Raw genomic sequence first — 12,568 nt, 5'->3', positions numbered from 1 at the left:
GATAGGTAAAAAGTCTTCCATAAAAAGTTGTCTACTGCACTGTTCCTATGCAGTAGCGTGTGCAGGCAGTAACTTTCCTGCTAGAGAGTTGACTTCATACAGTCTCCTTGGGAACTGGTAGGGACCTGTTTCCTTAGTTGTTCCTTCCTCATTGAAGAGTTGAGTTATATCCCACGTTGGATCCTAACCTGAAACTTTGTGATCTCAAGGTCTTGTAGATGTGTAACAGGTTCCATATCTGGTTCTGGATGGTAAGTTTGTTAGATCATCAAAACTTAAAGTAAAGTAACTATGCCCAAGGTACTTTTAACCTATCAGAGCCTAACCCGACGAGGTAGTGATGAGGCTATGATAAGACATATACGTAAATCTTGTACAAATATATATATATATATATAAAGCGACAAAATAATAAGTAGTATAATTAAAATATTAAAGGGGAAGGGGCATGTAGAAGGGGAGTACGATAAGAACAGCAAGTACAAAACAACCAAATAACCTTTCTCTGAAAACAAAAATAATGCAATCAATTAACTCATCAAATCGGAAACCAAACAAAGCAATGAAATCAATAATGGCACGACATCACACTATTTGCTTTTACTCTAGTCATCACCATGTAATATCATAAATGAAATGGCACGGCATCATCCTTCATGATTTTACTCTCATCCTCACATGATATGATAAATGGTAATAAGCAATCAAATGCAAGGTATCACCCTTTGTGCTTTAATCCTCACAACGTCGCAAATAGATGATATTTTATGTAAATAAGGCATGACAACACCCTTCGTAATTTTCACTCTTCCTTACTAAGCAACAATACAAAATCTGAATATAACAATGCAAAGCGGGAAGCAGATTTCACTTCAATTATAGTGATATGATAACAAACTTAGTTTCCAAATTACCAACATCTTCGAAATAAATAATAAATACAAGGGCAAATAGTTAAAGAAATAGTAATCTAACTAAGGCATGGAAAGCATAGTCAATAAAGCAACCTATTACAAAGAAACAATTTTCACCTGCATGCTTTAACTCAATGACAATACATATATACTCGTAACCTCACATATAAGTTGTTCCCACACATAATACACGTAACAAATATACCAACAAATTCTAATCCCTCAATTCAAGATTAATCACGATACTTACCTCACTCCACAATCAACTAAATGTTCAATCGGCCTTTCCTTTAGAATTAGCCTCCAAACCAATCAAATCTAGCCAAATATAGTTCAAATAATTCAAAATAGGCTTTATAAACTACTCACGAGTGAAAAATATTCAATCTTTAAGGATTTTGGAAAATAATTTATTACATCTCGCGTTTTTCGTACGTTAAAGTTTCGTTTTTAGTTAATTGACGTAGACTCGGGGATGAGATTATCTGGAGGTTAGCATATTTATGCTATTTATAACAAGCAATAAGTAAGTGGCATGAAATAAAGGGTACATGAATTAAAGAAAATGAGTTTCGTTAAACGTTGTCGATTTGGGATAAAATACGAGCCGAGCGATAATACCCAATATTTATGGACTAGTACCATACAAGGTACCATATGACTGTGATAGTAAGATATATAAAGTGTATTTAAAATAACTAGAAATTTAGAAATTTAGAGATAATTCTTAATTATGCGGGTAATTGGTTAATTACCGTGTAACAGGACATTACCTAATTACCTAATAAGTGGATAAAGATTAAAAAAAATCCACCCCACCCCACCCCTACGTAGAAGCAAGCGACTAGCAAGTAAGTGACTCATGGTCACATTAGATTAAGTGGCATCGTGATACAATAATTGGAAGACACCTCAAACACTTTAAGACTTCCATAAATGACCATACTACAATTCTTGCAAAAGCTCATTTCCTAATATTTCAATACTAAGGCATTATCAGAAGACGGAGACGTTAGAAATTCTTGCAAAACCCATTCCAAATATTTAAATACATGGACATTACAATCAGAAGAGAGAAAAACGTTAGCCATTCTTGTAACTCTTTCAAATTTCATTCTCAAAGACACTTAAGTCAGATCCTAAACGTTAGCCATTCAAATTTCATTCACAAAGAACTTTAGCAGCATAAAAGTTTGCGATTCTAACAGAGTACGGTGCACATTTTCCAAGAATATCATACAAATTTTTTCTTTACTCCAATTATGTTAAGGATAAGCTCTTCTTTCATTTTAGCATGATCTCATAATTACACGAGTTTGATAACGAGGCATAAAGAAAAATTCATATCCCGGAATTTACGTATATTTTGCTAGTCTCGCAAGTTACAATATTTTCTTTATCGGGACTTTATATTCATTTGAGTATTTCCTTCTTCCAGTCAAGAGAGTAGAGAGTCTATATATATACAGTATCACAGTATTTTCATTACCATCGAGCTATAATTGATGGGCAGGCCCCAATTGGGCAACCTCTGATCATATGGTAAGTTATATACCGAGCCTACTACAGTAGAGCAAATATATATATACCAAGCATTATAAGGTCGGACAGCTATTTCACTCACTATATTGAGAGAGTTGAGTTAGTATCAATAGATGAGCATATCCTCAAATTTTCTTTGACTTCCAGTTGCTATCAGTTATTATATTATCAGTTCAGTTTTAGCTTTCAGTATATTTCCTTACATACTCGGTACATTATTTCATATTGGCGTCCCTTCTGGGGGCGCGGTATTCCATGCGTGCAGGTTTAGATAGACAGAAGGGTATACCTCCTCAGTAGGTGTTGCCCGAGTTCAGCTTTATTGGTAAGCTCCCCGTCCTTTGGAGTTGCCAGGTCTAGAAGTTTGATATACATCTTGTGTATATATGTAGATATGTTATGGGTAGGTCGGGCCCTGTTCTGATCACAGTACATCTATCAGTAGAGGCTTGTAGACATATCCTATCAGTTAGTACAGTATGTTGGGCTTGTAGGCCCTATACGTATATGTTGTTGGCTTGTCAGTTATAGTAGTTATGACGGCCTTGCTGGCCCAGCTTTATATTGACATTTAGTCAGCGTTAGCTTCCATTCAGCTTTATATTTTGCTTCACAATTGTCTTTCAATGTGGCCTCTTGCAAAGTATGAAATTATATGTCCAGAGTTCCTGAGTCGCAAGTTAGTACGCAAGGATAGATAAAACACCAGGTGCCGGTCTTGCCCCCAGGCTCGGGGCGTGACAAAAGTGGTATCAAAGCAATTTTTTCCTAGGGAGTCTACAATTCGTGCCTAGTAGGGTCTTGTTTATAGATGTGTGGTGCACCACATTATATAAGTAGGGGACTACATGGCATTTAGGAGTTGGTTACCCTTCTTTCAAGTTTAAATCATGATGTAGAACTAAGTTATAGGAAATTTGAGTTAAACTTATGTGTTGGCGTTTGCATGCACAGATGACGGTAACTAGGAAGACTACGGCTAACCAAAGGAAGAAATAGTAGTAGTGAGGTGACTAGAAGGGTACCCCTAGTTGATGGGGCCCAATCGGAGGCCTAGTGAGAGACCCCTACCCAGCAATTACCGGTTCCTCCGCCACCTGAGAGATTCCTTTGGGAGAATTTTTCAAATGCCTTCCTTGACTAGTACTTATCGCGGGAGATCCGACAGGCCCGAGTCAATCAGTTTCTAGCCCTTAAGCAGGGCAATATGAGTGTTCGAGGGTATAGTCTCTGTTTTGAATCGTTGGCCAGATATGTACCATCCATAGTTGCTACTATGCGAGATAGAATCCACAGGTTTATAGCAGGGCTGGCCCCAGAGTTGACCGAGGCATGTGCCACCACTGTATTATAGGATAGTATGGATATCTCCCAGATTCAGGCATTTGCCCAGAATATAGAAAGGGGTAGGCATCGGCAACAGAGTATGGAGAGGATTGAGTCAGAGCAGCATAAGAGGATGAGATTTGCCAGATCTCAGGAGCAATCTAATGGTAGTTATAGGCCCCAGTACTTCGAATGGCCACCTAGACCTCCGCCACCTCAATCACAGGGTTACAAGTATGACCGTTATATTCAGTCAGGACCAGGTAAGAGCTCTCACGCATCAAGTTTGCAAAGATAATGAGGTTCAGGGCATACATGGCCATTTCCGCCGTGGTGTGCTGTCATGACCCCAAATACCCCGACCGTGATGGGCCCTATCATAATACTAAGCAAGCCAACCCAACAATTACCACATCAAGTTCTTTGTATAAAAATCATTTTTCTAGAACTGTTTAAGTCTCAAATTCTTCATATGTAATATAACATCAACAGAAATATGCGAAAAACAGTACAAAATATACTAACACAACCCAACAATCCGGTGTCACTAGTCATGAGCCTCTAAATACAACCAACACACTATTTGAATACTAAAAAGTAGACTGAGATAATAAGATGCTAAGATATGAAGGAGGAAGGTAGGGTTGCGAACACTGTGCAGCTACCTTGTGATCTACGAAAATACTCTGAGAGTGCTGGAAGCTCTCACTCTTATACACGAGCACCTGGATCAGCACACAAGGTGCAGGGAGTAACGTGAGTACGCCAACTCAGTAAGTAGCTAAAGTACATAAAGTCTGAATGCAGGGACAAGTATTTAAAAATCATATATGAGGAAATCTCAATAGAAATATCAAATAAAAAATCTGCAGTTCAATAATCAATTCAACTCGTAAAAACTCAAGTCTCGATTAAAAATCCTTTGAAACATTTATTGAACAATTTCAGTAGTGGCTCAGTAAATAAGAAGAGTGAAAACAGAGAAAACGCCATAAACAGGCCCCTTGGGCAAGATATCACTCATAAGTATAGCCCTCGGGCAAGCCTCTCAGTCACTCGTGACTCAGCTCTCGTCACTTAGTACTCACACTCAGCACTCCGACTCAATAAATATCTCATAGTAATAATAACGATAATAATAATCGTTGCAGCGTGCAGCCCGATCCAATTTATATAATCGACTACGCTCACTGGGGGTGTATAGACTTCGGAGGGGCTCCTTCAGCCCAAGCTTCATATCGCTGCAGCGCACAGCCCGATCCATATATATATCGTGCACCCTGATCCATAAACATATAATAATATTGCTACGACGTGTATCCTGATCCATATATATATAATAATATCACTGTGACATGCAGCCCGATCCATATATATAATATAGTCATCACCACTCGGTCCTCGACCTCGCTCTCAGTCATCAACCTCACAGCCACTTGGGCATTTCAGTAAAAAAATCAGGGAAACTCAGCCCCAACAGTTCTTGTAGTTTAAAAATAGAGTAATGAAAACCGGATGGTGATGACTATATTATACATATGGATCGGGCTGCACGCAGCGGCAATATTATTATATATGTGGATCGGGATGCACGCCGCAGCAATATTGTTACGGCGTGCATCCCAATCCATATATATATATATATCGCTACGGCATGCAGCCCGATCCATATATATAATGTATACATCACCATTCGGTCCTCGACCTCACTCTTAGTCATCAACCTCATAGCCACTCGGGCATTTCAGTAAAAAAAATCAGGGAAACTCAGCCCCAATAGTTCTTGTAATTTAAAAATAGGGTAATGAAAACCAGGTTAAGCAAATAACAGGTAAACATGACTGAGGTTATGCTTTCAAATCAAACAGTGTGAGGAAAACCAGTAAAATGCCCCTAAGGGTCTAAATAGTTTGGCAGGAAGGCCCCAAACATGGCATTCAGCCCGAGTTAACAAAACAACTACTAAAACACATGGATATCATATACAATATATCAAAATACGCAACTATACAGTCGCTACGGGACGGACCAAGTCACAACCCCTATGGGTGCACACCCACACGCCCGTCACCTAGCATGTGCGTCACCTCATTTATCAAAACAGTACGAAATTCTGAGGTTTCATACCCTCAATCTAGATGTACAATCGTGACTTACCTTAAATCAGATGAAATACTACTCCGTGAAGCCCTTGCCTCTCGACTCGGCCTCAACTCGCGTCGAATCTACCCAAAATCATAATCATAACATTAGAATATGCTAAGGGAACAAAGCCCATACAAAAATAATCAAATTACATCAAGAAACCCGAAATTGACCAAACCTGACCCATGGGCCCACGTCTCAAAATCCGATAAAAATCACGCCAATAGAATCCTTATCCTCCCACAAGTCCATACATACCAAGAATACCAAAATCCAACCACAAACGACCCCTCAAATTACTAAATTTAGGTCTCCAATTTCCAAGCCATAAACCCCCAAATTTTTAACCACTATTTACCACAAATTTCAAGCTTAAATAGTTAAAAACCATCATAGAAACAAGTTTAGGGTCCCCATACCTTACCTCCACGAAATACCTATTTAATTTGCTCCCTCAAGCTCAAACCCGAATAAAAATGGTGAAGAACAACTCAATTTTCGCGAAAGAGGGTTTATATACTTTCTGACTCAGGGTTTTCGCACATGCGGTACTGCTTCTACGACCAAATAATCGCTTCTGCGGTTTCCACTTAAATTCCTTGAGCTGCACCTGCGCCTTCAGCTCCTCTTGTCCATTTCTGCATCTGCGCCTACTCTTTCGCTTCTGCGGTCCCCAATCCGCAAGTGCGGTTATGACAACAAATTCAGCAGCTTCAGCTGCAACAATTCTAACTCTCAACCTCCCGTCAACCATCCGAAATCACCCCGAGGCCCCTGGGACCTCAATCAAAAGTACGAACAAGTCATATACCACTAACCGAACTTATACCAATCTTTGAAACACCTAAAACAACATTGAATCAACAAAATACCCTCGGATTCAAGCTTAATGATTCCAAAAACTTCTGAATTTTGCATTCGATCAAAAAGTCTATCAAACCTCGTCCGAATGACTTGAAATTTTGCACGTACATCAGAAATGACACAACGGACCTACTGAATCTTACGGAATTCCATTCTGATCTCGATATCCAAATCTCCACTACCAACCGGGAAATGCCGAAATTCCAATTTCGCCAATTCAAGCCTAAATCTATCACGGGCCTCCAAAATACATTACGATCACACTCTTAAGTCCCAAATCACCCAACGGAGCTAAGCAAATCATAAAAAATCTAAATCCGAGATCAAATACTAAAAAGTCAAGACTGAGTCAAACCTTTCAAATTTAAAGCTTCAAGCTGAGAATCATCCTTCCATATCTATTCCGATTAATCTGAAAACCAAAACTGACGATTTACATAAGTCACAATACATAATACAGGGCTAGTCATGCTTGAGAACTAGCGAGAGAAGTATAAATGCTCGAAATGACTGGTCGGGTCGTTACATCCTCCCCTACTTAAGCATACGTTCGCCCTCGAACGTGCCTACAGTTGCTTCAAAAGCCATCAGATCGCCATGTATCCTCACTATGCACATACCCGGGGGTGATCCCATGCCACCCCATCCCATATAGGTCTGATAGCACAACAAAACTGAAATTCCGCAATCCAACTAAGCCCATAAATCTTAGAACCAAATTTCCACTTCTAAAATCATCTATAAGATCCGAATCTCACCTCTATACTCTGAATAAGTCCGAACAAGCTGTAACAAACCATATCTGCAACCTCAGATGCAATTACATGACATACCACATAACTCAAACACTCATAGCGATAACTTCTAATCACAACAGTTGCTCAAAACAACTGAATATCAATAATAAACCTCTTATCAAATAAATCCTCATTCTAACACTTTCGTATACTGCCAATGATGAATGAAACATGCAGAAAGTCACAACCATTCCTCAGATCAACCATTCATGAAGTTCCCTCTCCCTTGGCAAGGACCATAGTAAATTTCTAAGCTGAATCCCGATATTATCCTTCCAACATGCTGAAATCGAATCCGATAGTATTCATTCTAGATCCTGATGACCTCATCTCATCCAACACGACCACTCTAGTGACATGACACATCGATACAATCTAAAGCCACAAACCGTGCAACCCGTGCACCAATAAGCAACAGTCCAAATGTACTCAAATCATGGAAAGTTAGTCAAATGAGAGAGATGTACAGCAAGCTCACCAGTATCACCATAACACATTGCTGAGAACCCATTACACATCGTAGAACCAGAACACACGAATCTAACCCGAAGGATCATAGCTCAACATAACTTCGCCACAATGCGTGACCCTATCCAAACACTGGTTCACATAAGACACCCCAAGTCACCTTGCTCAAAACCTCAACCAAGCGCAATTTGATGTCTAGTACCAGAAGCAAATCATCATAACCATGGCGAAACAAATGACATAACACCACACAAACCCGAAAGGGCACAACCGATACGCCATCCATTGAGCAATACCCAATACTCTTTCCGCTCAAATTCTACTATACGGCCCCAATAGAACTGCAATATATGTGCCTATAACCAACAAATCATAGTGCCCCGCAATACGGAAGGTTGACTCATATATCACTCCAGAACACTAATAAGCTCAATAACAATCGAATCAACATATCCCTCAATAATAGCAACACGGAGTCAACAAAGCTGACTCGATGCAGAACACACATCCATATTGGCCTACCAATGAACACCTTATCAAGGAGTTCCTGAAGCTGCTCCTTTAGCTCCTTTAACTCCGCCGGTGCCACACAATACGGTGCCCGGCACCAAATCAATACCGAAATCAACAACTCTGCCCGACCGTAGGAACCATATCCGGAAATTCCCTCATGAAGGCCAAATAAGAAGAAAACCCTTCCTAACCATCTGGTGGGTCTTCAAAAATGGAATCACCCTACTAGGAACATAATCCATCAAACCTCGCCACTCAATCCCTGGCATCCCCGACATAGCCAACGTCACCGTCTTAGCGCAATAGTCCAGAATAAAATGACACGGAGATAACCAGTCCATACCTAATATCAAATCAAAAATCTAACATACTAAGCAACAAGGGATCCATTCGGGTCTCCCAACTCCCGATAGTCACCATACAAGGCTGATACATGCGACTCACAACCACAACATAACTTGTTTATGAGAACTCCCAGGCTCCAAATCCATATAGCACACGAATCACCATATTCAATCCCCATTCCATTGTCCGAATATATAACACACCTCTAATACCCAATCACTCTACGAGGGATACTCCTAAAATTCTTCTGTGCCACCAAGCAAACTTGAATATCAGCAATCGATCAAACAAGAGAGTGTTGCAATACCAATGACATATTATTAACTTAATCACATTGCTCTTTCTAAAATGTATGCCCTCTTCAAGCCACACCAATTAGCAATATCATTTGCCTAATCATCTTAAACAGCCTATGCTGCCTAAGAATTTATGATCTTCCTTTCCGAACTGAACTGTGACCTTACACATGCAAATCTCAACCCTACACAACATACCGCATATGCCATTCCATACTATGTAAAATATGAAGACTTCGTAATCCATTCCGAGCCATAAGCAACTACGTACTCAACTGGCTAAGAACTTTCCATTTGATCTCGTCTAGAAGAAAACCACTATACATCACATGCTCCTCACGCCCGTAGAAAATATACATCTCTAACCGTGGTAGAAACCCTTAAGAATTCTCCGAATCCCATTTTCACAAAACCAAACCGTAAGGGCTGAATGTTCTAACTCGACCAAGCTACGCAGGTCACCAAAACCCTAAAGCATTGCCATGAAACACCTGTAGAAACTCATTACCGCATAAGCGCCCAAATGACTAATCATATCCCTTACCATGTTGATCTGACCGACTACCAAGCTATCCTATTTATCTAAGTTTCTTCTGAATTACCTTCCATTTGATACTTCTCCTCGCCATAATACTGGAATCTCTCAACCTAGACTCACCACACGAGACCCCAAGCATAAGACTACTCCCCCCTATGGACCATAAACCATTGTATTCTTCTGAAGCACCCCTAAAGTACCACAACCGAGATACCCGCTTTGAAAAGACCACTCTGCGAATCTAAAGCCATTACCTTCGCTTTCCTGATACTGGTATGTATAATCCATGAGGATATAGAAATAACACAAGTCCTGACACCCTCCAATATAAATCTCAGTTTCTAGCCAAATGTACATCCTGAAGATTCCCAATTGTTACATATACATCACGAATCCATTGGAACCATTTTTGGGAGTCGTCCACTCTGCTCAAACCTCAATTATACTGATCAAACGGGCCGAACGACATGTGCTCCATTATCACTCCAACACCCCAGGAAGTAATCCCATTCTTCTAAGCCATATAAACAACAACTAGATCGTTCAATGTTTCTCAAGTACCCATACACCATAACTCAACCTTTATCCAAATTTTCTTGTACTCAAGTCATCCTCGTTCTCAACCTCTACAAGCCATATCTGATTCACTAGTATACCTCAAATTGGAACCAATACCATACATAACCATGCAATCAACTGACCAATCGCAGACTCCCCCACTTGACTCAAAGCCATAGGTCAAAACACACAATAACTCATAATGCATACACTCTATTACTACCAAAATACCATAGTGAGACTAAACTTAATCCTTCATAAACTCGTGCAACACAGACCATCTAGTACTTCAAATCTTCTGCAAATCTCGCATTCACACTCGTAACAGTCAAGCCCACTCTCTTAAGCGATCAAAATTCAAATTGCAACATTTGTATTTTACTGGTAAAAGAGGTCTTCCAACAAAAAACGTAAGGATCACACAAACTTTAGAACACTCCGCAGGAGATAACCCACCTGCTTCGCCTCAAACTAACATATCTTTATACCCTTCCACCATCATAAACATCATGCAATCACTTAACCTTTCTGAGTCTGAACTCATATCGCGACATGAAATCTACTTCACTTCCCAAGTAGACAACATGAAAAGATCCCTCAACACACCCATAACTCGGGGCTATACATCAAATTACAATGGAAATCAAGCACCAGATAGTTCTTGATACCTTCAAGCAGACCCTTCTCATCTCATTCAAATTATACGAACACACCTCACAGTCACATCATACTCATCACGTAGCTATCCAGTCATCACTTTCCCTAATAGGGACACTATCGGACACATAAATCCAAAGGCACATGCTCTTACAATCAACACCTCAGTGCTCAAGCTACAATCAGAGCCCAGCCTCAAGTCCACCAGACTGGCCCACCATCAACTCACAGAAATCACATCTCAACCCCCGATCAGGGAATCACAAACCGTCGATGCATAGACGATATTGAGTGCTCATGCACGCATACGAATGCGTGGAAGGAATTTTAAGAGTTATATTTCAAGTTGAATCAATGTCGCACGATAAGAATTCAAGAATGTGAAGTTTTCCTAAAGGTTCTGCAGCCTCCCGAGGATAAGTACAGATGTCTCTGTACCGATCCGTGAGACTCTACTAAACCGGCTCATAACCGTGAGACATATGTAACCTAGGCTCTGATACCAACTTGAAACGACCCCAAATACCCCGACCGTGATGGCACCTATCACAGTACTAGGCAAGCTAACCCAATAATTACCATATCAAGTTCTTTTTATAAAAATCATTTTTCTAGAACCGTTTAAGTCTCAAATTCTTCATATGTAATATAACATCAACAGAAATATGCGGAAAACAGTACAAAATATACTAACACAGCCCAACAATCTGGTGTCACTAATCATGAGCCTCTAAGTACAACCAAACATGGTCTGAAAAATGCAAAGTAGACTGAGATAATAAGATGCTAAGATAGGAAGGAGGAAGGCGGGGCTGCGAATGTCGTGCAACTACCTTGCGATCTCCGGAAAAACTCTGAGAGTGCTAGAAGCTCTCACTCTGATGCACGAGCACCTGGATCTGCATACAAGGTGCAGGGAGTAACGTGAGTACACCAACTTAGTAAGTAACTAAAGTACATAAAGTTTGAGTGCAGTGACGAGCATTTAAAAATCATATATCAGGAAATCTCAATAGAAATATCAAGTCAGAAATCTGCAGTTCAATAATCAATTCAACTCGTAAAAACTCAAGTCTCAGTTAAAAATCCTTTGAAACATTTATTCAACAATTTCAGTAGAGGCTCAGTAAATAAGAGTGAAAACAGAGAAAACGCCATAAACAGGCCCCTTGGGCAAGATATCACTTATAAGTATAGCCCCTCAGGCAAGCCTCTCAGTCACTCGAGACTCAGCTCTCATAACATAGTACTCACACTCCGCACTCCGACTCAATAAATATCTCATAGTAATAATAATAATAATAATAATAATCGTTACAGCGTGTAGCCCGATCCAATATATATAGTCGACTACGCTCACTACGGGTATACAGACTCTGAAGGGGCTCCTTCAGCCCAAGCGTCATATCTCTGCATGCACAGCCTAATCTAGTATATCCTTACGGCGTGTAGCCCGATCCATATATATATATATATATCACTGCGGCATGCTGTCACGACCCAAACCGATGGGCCGCGACGGGCACCGGTACCTTACTTAACCGAGTACCAACGTAATGTATCTTTCATATCATTCTATCATAGTAAAAACTCAAGTCTCAGTTA

This window comes from Nicotiana tabacum, chromosome 11 (genome assembly GCF_000715075.1).
Source record: "Nicotiana tabacum cultivar K326 chromosome 11, ASM71507v2, whole genome shotgun sequence".
Taxonomy (NCBI): Eukaryota; Viridiplantae; Streptophyta; class Magnoliopsida; order Solanales; family Solanaceae; genus Nicotiana; species Nicotiana tabacum.
The sequence above is the reverse complement of the archived record's forward strand: the minus strand, read 5'-3'. Positions refer to the sequence as shown.